Source organism: Cyprinodon tularosa, unplaced genomic scaffold (assembly GCF_016077235.1).
Source record: "Cyprinodon tularosa strain WSP-4 unplaced genomic scaffold, ASM1607723v1 ctg280, whole genome shotgun sequence".
NCBI classification, from domain to species: domain Eukaryota; kingdom Metazoa; phylum Chordata; class Actinopteri; order Cyprinodontiformes; family Cyprinodontidae; genus Cyprinodon; species Cyprinodon tularosa.
Genome location: NW_024038986.1, coordinates 816217 through 826519, shown reverse-complemented (window position 1 = coordinate 826519; position 10303 = coordinate 816217).

Below are 10303 nucleotides of genomic sequence, written 5' to 3'. Positions count from 1 at the left end.
GTCCAAAGTGTCCTAAAACAACCCATTTCAAAAAAATTGTATTAGATGTTGGTGCATGATCCTTTTAACCTTTAAACCACCATTTTAGAAACTATAGCTGGTCAATATTTATTGTTTTTAGTCAGAAATAAATTACAGACAATACATAATTTCTGATCAGAACTGATTCTCTTAAAAGAAAAGCCTCAGATTTTTTTTTTGTACCTTTTATATCATTACACCAACAGAAGTTTCCTTGTGTCCTAATACATTCTGTAATAAAAGAATATTAAAAGAAAATAAGGCATTTATTAAATGTTTTTTGGATCTGGGGCTCTATTTATATCTATGTAGTTTAATTACTGGATTCTAACTAAGTATATAGGAGTAAGGAGATCTAAAAGGCCTTGGGAAACATGCAGCTTCCTCTGTTATTCTTTTGCGTGGCATTCCACAGGGCACAATATCAGGCCCCCTGATATTTATATTCACCCTTATACACCCTACCATTTTCTCTGTCTAGCTGATCAGCTTTTCCACAGAGCTCCGAGGGCAAAGCTTAGTCTTAACGCCCTGCCTTTTTGGTTGCCACTCAACATTAAACAGGGCTCTCCTTTCTCAGTTTTAAAATCAGTTCTTGGAATGCTTGCAAAGTACTGCAGAAGAACCATGAGAGACACTGTTTCCTACATTTGTAAGGCAATCACTGTCATTATACCTGGTAATAGAAAGGTAACACATAGTAACAATCAAGAGATCATTCATTTATTGAAAATCAGTATAATATTGTAGCTGCAGAGGGTGTAGTGGTGGTTTCTTGGTCTTCCCTTGGGACTCCTCCTAGTGCGATATGCCTGGAACACCTCCAGAGTTGGAAAGCTAATTTCAACTGCCTCTATCTTTTAGTCATGATCCAGATTTCATGGCTGAAAGTAGGAATTTAGACCGACCAGCACATCGAGAGCTTTACCTTTTCGTTCAATTGAATTCAGTTTATTTATATAGCGCCAATTCACAACACATGTTCAGCTCTCTCTTCCACACAGCTGACCAGTGCAGCATCCGTATTATAGACAGATCTCGCTCCATTCTCTCCTCACTCTTAAACAGGATCCTGAGATATTGAATTACTCCAATTGATGCAAAAACCCTCCTTTAACCCATAGGGGTTGGCCTCTTACTTTGAGGATCGGATTCTCATCGTAGTGTTAGAGTTCTGGTTCTTTTATGTTTTTTTTTATTTTGGATGTTCAGTTTTGCTTTGCTCCTTGTTTTCTATTTTTTTATGGTTTAATTCTTATTTTATTGTGTTCTTTGGTTTTTTTCTCAGTTTCTGTCTTAGTCTTGGCTCTGTTATGTTTTTCTTTTGAGTGTTCAGTTTTGCTTTACTCCATGTTTTATAGTCTCAGTGGTTTAATTCTTATTTTGTTGTGTTTTCTGGTTATTTTCAGTTCTCAGGTTGTTGTTTTTTTTGCCCTCTGCTGCCCTCTTGAGTTCTCCTTTTTTCCCTTGCCCCTTTCTTGTTTCTGCTCCTCACACCTGCTCCTAATCTGCTCGTTAGCTCTCCCTCTGTTTCAGTCTCCCATAAATACTCTGTGCAGTTCTTCAGTGCTGGTTCCACGATCAAACTTCCTCCAACTTCGTCTCTCTGAGCCTTCCACCATGTGATAGTTATCCCCCTGATGTCTCCATGCTTTCTGGTTCATTTTGACTTGTTTTCTTGTTTTGATTTTTGGATTTTTGGACTCCTGGTTTCCTGTTAGTTTGGACTTTGTTTTCTTTTTGGATTACCTATCTCTGTTTTCAGTAAACCTTTGTTAAATCACCAAGAAATTAACCTCTGCCTTCCTGCCTCTGCTTTTGGGTCAGCAATCTATATCAAATCCTGACACGTAGCCTCTTCACACTCAGCGAGGAACCTCCCCAGTGCATGCTGTAGGTGTTGGCAGGAGGGTGTCAGCAGAACCACATCATCTGCAAAAAGCAGATTCAACTGGTCCCCAAACCAGACCCCCTATAGCCATTGGCTGTGCCTATAAATCCTTCCAATAAATGCTAAGAACAGGATCAGTTAGAGAGGGCAGCCCAGTCGGAGTCTGACATGCAACAAGAACAGGTCTAACTGAGGCCCCGTCCACACGAAGTCAAAACGAACACGAAACGCTAATATTTTCCAGAACGTTTGTCGTAAAGACGGAGACGTAAAATAAATGTGATCGTCCACACGAATGCATGAAAACGCTGCAAAATGTATGCCAGGCCTGTAAGTGGGGCTGTGGTAACAAAAGAAAAAATAGGCGACGAAATGTTGGGCATGCGCACTAATATTTATACATGGTTGCCCTGCGGGTCCATTTTCGTGGTTCAGTCAAATTCAGGTGCTGAACTATGTCGTTGATATTGCTCTGTTCTTCCTGGAGATATTCCAGAAGAAGAAGATTCTGTTGTAAGCCCGACAGCAGGGTGAGTAGCATGAGCAGCAACCATTCAACACAGTACGGCGCCATTGTTGTTGTGATACTGTGTCGCGCATGCGTGTTTAGAGGCGACGCTATGACGCATGTGTGTAAGAAAAAAAATGCGGTTAGAGCTTAAAGATGGAAACGCGAAAACGGCGTTTCAAAATCTTCCCACTCTGAAGGCTTAATAAAAAAAAGATCGTTTACAGACCCCGAAACGCCGGCTTCGTATGGATGAGAGGCTGGTTTGGTGAAAAATTTGTGCGTTTAGGCCAGGGTTTGACTTCGTGTGGACGGGGCCTTAATGCTGGTGATGCGGACCAAACTCCTGCTCCACTTGTATAGAGGCTGGATGGCCCCTAGTAAAGGGCCCCACATCTGTTCTTTAGGAGCGCCTCCAGACACCGCATGGGAAATGATCGAATGCCTTCTACAGGTCCACAGAACACATATTGACTGGTTGGGAAAACTCCAATGAACCCTTGAGAATCCTGCAGAAGGTGTCTCTCTGTTGGCTTCAGGCTTCTTTTCTGGGGACAGCAAAATGTAGGAGTTTTTTCTGAGACCGCTGCCCATTTAATCCGGTCCCAGATAAAGCAGAAGCCAATAAGTAGAGGTAAAAATATTTAAGCTTTTCCAAAGCTTTATTTTCGTGTCAGGCAGCTAGGTTGAATGGAAATCCCCTCTATGCTCGGCACTCAGTACACACTTCACACAGGAAGACCATGGGTGGCGCACTGCCTCCTACCTCCATATCCTGTGTAAATAATCATCAACCTCTCTGCAAACAATCCTCTATTGTGAACATAATGATTTAAAGCAACATACTAGCTACCGCTGTGAAGTTTTTATAACCAACGTTGCTTTAAAATGGATGAAAACTGGTTTCAACATCTCTCTGATTAGCCTGTAGCTTTCCAGTCCTTCAGGACCAACTACTCTGGATTTACAGTGAATGATTAACAATCAGAGAGTTATCTGCTGCAGCCTGTTAACACACTTCTGAACTCTTCCTTAAAAGAACATTCTCAACCATTAGGGGGATCCCTTCATCCCTACCAAAGGTATAAAAGAGCTCAGGTTCTTACATCTTTCAGTAAAAAGGCATTAAAGGTGGTTAAATTGTTGTTTATCCAAATTGGGAAACTAAACAGAGGTATGGCTGCTGCCATTTGCGCTGGCAGGGAAGGTATTATCCACCTTAAGCCTTTAAAAAGTTTCCTGCAAGCCAACCACTCGTCTAGGACTGCATGTTCATGTTGCGTAGACAACACATTTAGTTTGACCAATCTGCAATTTTATGGAAGGTAAACAAACCTTTTTGCAGAAAAGGATTCAGAATAGAATAGAATTAATCTGGTCCTCATTGACAGATTTACATTTACAGAAAAACACAACAGATCCTATCATTTCAGTATTCACTAAACAATGACACAGGTAATTACAACAAGACAACCATCATGGCTGCAGGATGATCCCAAATGACCCTCCAACTCTCCATCCACTCTACTACCGTGACTGCAAGACATGTATTGGTTTGCAAGCCTTACAGAGGCCTGCACAGACAGAAAACCTTTAAATTTAGCAAATTGCTTAAGTTTTCCAGACAAATCTATCTGTATCTGTCCATGTGAGGAGAAGATTCAACAGCCGCATTAAAAAACAAAGTAAGTTGTGTGGAGTGGCAGCCTAATGGTTACCAGAGGTGTCAAATAACAAAGTAGAAATACTTCGTTACGGTACTTAAGTACTCTTTTTAGGTATCTATACTTTACTCCATTGCTTATTTTTCTTCCTACTTCTGACTTCTACTCATTACATTTTCACAGAAGCATCTGTACTTTCTATTCCTTAAATTTTTAAAACAAATGTTACTCGTTACTCTTGGCTTCGATTTAATGTTTATTAATATTTATTTCACATCATGTGCACCATCCAATGCAGATCATTGGTGCCATCCACATCTAGGGAAAACTAATGTAATCGATGCGTCATATAACGCAAACCTAGCCTCGTGAGACCGTCCTGATCTCGCGAGCTTTCAAGATTTCACTCGCAGATCAGTCTGGAGACTCTCCGTTAAAGAAACTTTGGAGCCGTTCACCAAACGAACGTCCAATCACTGTTGGCTTTGAGGCGGGTTGAGGTGTGACGCAACGAGAAGCGCGACAGTTCAGTCTAAAGAACATGGCGGCTTCAGCCGATGAAACTAGCGTTAGCGTGGCTATCGAGCAAGTTTTATCAGAATTACAGAGTATTTTTTCACTGAAAGAAGAGCAAAACACTGCTCTGGAGGATTTTCTCAGAGGAAAAGATGTTTTTGCTCTTATCCCGACTATTTTCGGCAAGAGTAGCCTGGCTTGTGGTTGTGTTTTTGTCGTTGCTCTGTTAGTACGTCATATGCTTCGTTGATCTGATTGGTTTATTTGGCCCGTCTATCACCAACATAGGCCAATCAGCTAACCAGTATTTTCGCCCCTTCCCAAAATTACTTCAACGGAAGGTTTCCAGATGGATATGCGGAGCAAATCAATCTGGCGGAGTCATTTTTCGAAATAGTCGAAAAATTAAGCTTTCAGTTCATATAGTGGCATCTGGCTGTTTTTCTAAAGGTTTTTTTTAAAGGTTTAAAGGTTACTTTAAACTTTTATCCTAGTTTTTGGAGCACATACTTTTTCACTTTTATTTGAGTAAAGAGGTCAAGTTGATATTTCAACTTTTACTAGTGTTTTTAAACTGCAGTATCTATACTTCTACTTAAGTAACAAAAGTGTGTACGTTTGACACCACTGGTGGTTCGTGCATAGAGCTTGAAATCCTGAGGTTCTGAGTACGAGCCCCACTCCCACAGACTGCCACTTTGGGTCTCTGAGCAAGACCCTCACACTGCTCCCCGGGCCCCCTACGAAGGCACCCCACTGCTTCCCAAGGGGATGGGTTAAATGCAGAGAGTTCATTTCGTTGCTATGTACTTGTGACGGTGTAATGACAATAAAAGCTGGGGGGGAAAAAGCGACAAAAACAGTATGATCAAAGAAAGAAAATATGCTACAGAACCTGCCCTTTCACTAACTCGTAAAATAACACGCCAGGTTTCCGTGTGGTTCATCCACGCCATGAACCATCGTGCAAAATTTCCAACACAACCTAAAGAGGAGGTATTCATCCGCTCTCGGAAATAACGGACACCGACTCTTGCCCTGGGCTTTGACCTGTGTATCCTGAGCTGACAGCTCACAGCTCATAACGGTTAAAGTGACACAAGTCTGCTTTAAGAGCTCACTGGGAACCCGCCCTGCCGTGAAACATGAACGGCTTGAAGGGACAGGCCATGGCAGGTGAGAAACACACCAGAGCTTCAGAGGCGAGTCAGTATGGATAAATGAAGGGCAGAGTGGGGGGGGGGAGAAATAAAAACACACACACAAAGCTGCAGGGACATATGAAGAGCAGCGTCGTGTTTCAAGCCAACTCCTGTTTTAGTAGCAGTTGAACAGAACCCATGTGTTGGTTTGAGAAGAAGAAGAAGAAAAAACACTGTTTATACTGAGAAAGGAGCGGAAGACAGGTGTGGACTGTTTGTTTAGGGGAGCCTCAGCCAAACCTGTTGCGACACTCCTCTGACTCTTTACAACCTCCACATAAACAGGACAGACTGTGCACACACTCACAAAGTATATTTACTGCAGCTCAAGCTGTTCTGCTCAGGGCATAACCGAGGTGGCTAATCTATTTAATGTGAGAAGATTTATGCCATTTGTGAAAATCCAAATGCTTTAGACGGGCTTATATTTTGACATGTGTGATAAAGGTGCAGAGTAGTGCATGCATGAGATGAATCTTGTTCCGTAACAAGGATTTACTCGTGTATTCATAGAGAGGCGTGCAAATATGCAAAGCAAACATTTGTGTTTTTTCTTATGTTGGGCCGTCAAACGAGGTAGACATTCCTGTGAGTTTAATGTTTTTTTTAATGGCGTGTGATTAAATACTATTAAGTCCACTGTAGTCAGTTTTTTGTGCATCATGGTGATTCATGCTTCTCTGTCTAATGTTTATGTTTTGGATTAACGCCATGTCTCCTCTGCTTTCCCTCAGAGCTAATCACTTTGATTTAGTCCACCTGTGCCACGCCTGACTGTCTCCCTGCACTATTAAAGATCACCTCAGTCTCTGCTTGCTTGTAAAAATATAATTTTCAGATTATGGACTGCAGTTAGCTGGAGGAAATCAAGCCTGCTTTCTTACTTTGAATCTTTGTTACTGACCACTATTCATGCCCCTGGGTTTTCTCTGTTGCTTTACCCTAGATGGATTTTTTTGGACTACGACCTATACTCTGCCCTTCGACCTATGATCTCTGCCCTCATCCCGGATATGAGTATTGTTCTCTGTAAATTATATTTGGCTCTGTTTTCAGATTTTGCTTAAAGGACCTGTTTGGAAAAGTATCATGTGTTGCCATCAGTGTCAAGGAGGCTCTCAAGTTTCACTCTCTGTGACACCATTGAAGTCATTGCAGTCCAGCTTCCCTAAACCTATTGTAGGTAGATTGGATTTAACTTAATCTGTTTTTTGGGGTTTTTTTTGGGCTGCTCAGCGGAGCAGTGGATAGCACTGCTACCTTGCAGCAAAAAGATGGAGTTTGCATTTTCTCCCTGTGCATGCATGGGTTCTCTCTGGGTACCCCGGCTTCCTCCTACAGTCCAAAAACATGACTGTTAGGTTAATTGGCTTCTCTAAATTCTCCTTAGGTGTGAGTGTGTGTGTGAATAGTTGTTTGTCCTGTGTGTCCCTGCGATGGACCGGCGACCTGTCCGGGATGTACCCCGTGTCTCGCCACCCCAGCAGGGATAAGGGATTCGGAAAATGGATGGATGTTTTTTTTTTTTTTTATTAACCAAATATGACAAAGGAAAGTGGGTGAAGATCAAGAATAAAACATAAAGAAAAATAAAACTTTAGATTACAAAAATGTATCTTTGTGTCACGATCTGATGTTTGTTTAACTGTTAGTAATCTGTTTTGGTTTAGTTTGCTCTGGGGTCTGTTAGATGCATCTTCTCCGTCTCCTCTGAGGGTCAGTCTGGAGCCTCTGCATCGGAGTCACCTGACCTCTCAGCTCTGAGGCCCAAAACTTCACAATTATTATCATTCCTGGTTTAGTCTCCACCAGCATCATCATCGTTATCATCATCTCTAGCATCACCTTCATCTCTGGCTTAATCTACAGACCATTGTCATTGTCTTCACTTTTTTAATACACCATCTTCATCTACACCCATGGCTCAGTCATCTCAAAGCTCAAATTTCCAGATCCTTAGCCTCTTGAGACACTTCAGTCGCATAAGTTGAAGGGTCTTTGCCCGGGTCGACCACCCAGAACTCTGGACTTAAGTCTCCTTGTCTCTACCTTAGACCATAGATTCTGCTCTGCCCCTTACAGTATTTTGGGAGATCTACCTCACCAGCCTTGTTGTCCTCACTGCTGACATCCACCAGCTCTAATCAGCCAGCCTTTGGACCTCGGGGTCTGCCTGGGGTGGCCTTCATGCCACTGGCCTGAATGTTTATTATCTTGTATGTATTACTGAGATCAATGAAATTTATCGCACAATTAATAGATTTTTGCTTAATGTAACAGGGCAAGTTATAAATAAACTTAATTTACCTATGTAAATATTTCTTTGGTGGAAGGATATGGAGGATCTTTACTGCCAAAAACCAAGAACAAACATTTTTAATATGAGAACAGGATTTCCTCTACTTGCACTCAAAACTTATAATGTTCACTTTCAAAAATGTTGCTTTCTCTCAAATTGATATTCTCCTCCATCAAATTTTTGTTTCTGCTCTCAGATCTAGTGCTTCTTGCAAAGACATTTTCTTCTCTCGTTAACTTCCATCTCTTTGCACTTCTGACTCGAGCCAAGGCCGGTTTGCGTCAGGCTCAGAAAGTTTATTGATAACAGAATGAAAGTAAGCTGCATTGGCACCTAAGGCAGGAACTTCTGGTCTTATAGTCCAGTCTGAATCCAGAGATAGAGGATGGTCCCAGCCAGCTGACTGCCAACACGGCATGCATGGAGAGTCCCAGATGCTGATGTACCGGTGGTCGGAGCACAGGCAGGAGATCAGTACCGAGCAGATAAAGGTAGGAAGGATAATCCAGAGGGCGAAGCCAAAGCTGATCTTAGTGACGTGGTCGGTTGTCAGAGCCAGGAGGTCAGAGGTCCGGTGAGGTGCCGAAAAAAGAATCCAGGACGGAGCCGGATGACAGTTCCAGGTACAGTACACAGTGTGGCTGGCAGGCTGGACAATGGAAGGCAGGTTCAGTGGTGGGGAAACGGTTCTGATGCACAAGCAGGCAGAGATCAGGCAGGAGTCAGAAGACAGGTAAGGCAAACAGATCAGATGGGAACAGGCAGGCTCAGAGGTCAAGAGGCAGAATAGGTCAGGATCAAGCAACCAAAACACGGGAACGCTAGAATAAGTCTCACCAAATGCTTGAAAAAATGTGGCACTGATGACTGGTTGGAAGGCTGGTTATATGATGCAGGGGGATAAGATGGGCGAGTAATGAGAACCGGGTGGACCCAATCAAATGTGAGAAATGGTGATCAGACCAGGCATCAGTGCTGTGATTATGACAGATTTGTGAGCAAAGAGAAGAAACTGAAAAAACGGGAAAATATCTTTGTAAGAAGCATCAGATCTGAGAGCAGAAACAAAAATCTGATGGATAAGAGAATAGATTTTTGAAAAACCAGAAGTTTTAATGAAGCATTACAAGCTTTGAGTGCAAATAGATCAAAATCCTGCTCCTAAATTGGAAGTTTGTGCTCTTGGTTTTTACCAGGACAAATCCTCTAATGAAGGTGGACCTCCCTTTAGTCTCAAGCCTTTTTGCAGCTTTCAGAGAGAATTTAACTCTGCATTTAACTCAATCCGATCAACTCTGGCCCATCTCTGTACCCTGAGAAAAAGCAACCACTGCCGTGTCTCATTATAGGATGGTGTGTTCAGGTAAATTACCTTTTAACATTTAACATGTTGGAGAAGAACTCTAATTTGGTTCTGATCAAATAAACCTCCTTTTTTTTCTTTGCTGTTTGCTGTGCTTTGTGAAAGACTGGCGTCCAGGTGTACCCCGACTTTTTTCCCATAGACTGCCCTCCCCATCATGACCCTGATGGATAAGAGAGGAATTTTGACAAAATTTTGTGAAAAACTGGGTGAATATAATAGGGTTCTAAAACTCACAGGGCATGAATTATGTACCTCTTAGGAGGAATTTAACAATTAATGTTGGTCCTGGATAAAGTAATAAATGATTGACATATCACAGACACCCAAACCTTAAACACATGCAACCAAGACATTTCTTGAAACAAAACTGGAAACTAGTTCATCGTCTGTTTCAAATACAGAAGTTACTACATTTTTTAAACAAATATCCCAACTATTTCTGTCTGGTCAGATGTTTTCTAAATGCAAATACTGTCAGAATGTGACCTAAACCCCAGCAGTTCAGTCGGCACATGGATGTGAACACAGGTTGGACAGATAGATTATAAAGAATGCACACAGAGGTGTCAAAAGTATTTATATCCTTTAGTTATAGTACTGATGCATGTGTTAAAAACTAGTAAAAGAGCACAGGATCTTCAGTGTACTTAAGTACAAAACTAAAATAAAGTTGTTGCCTTAGACATGAGAATGCTTTAAAATCTTTATGCACGGATAAAATTTACATTTACTTTATTTTTTGCTCACTATGTTTATAGAGTGAACATAAAAAATACAGACTCATTCTAATTTTGTTCTGAATTAAGATTTCAGGAAAGTCCAGCTAAAAAGAAGTC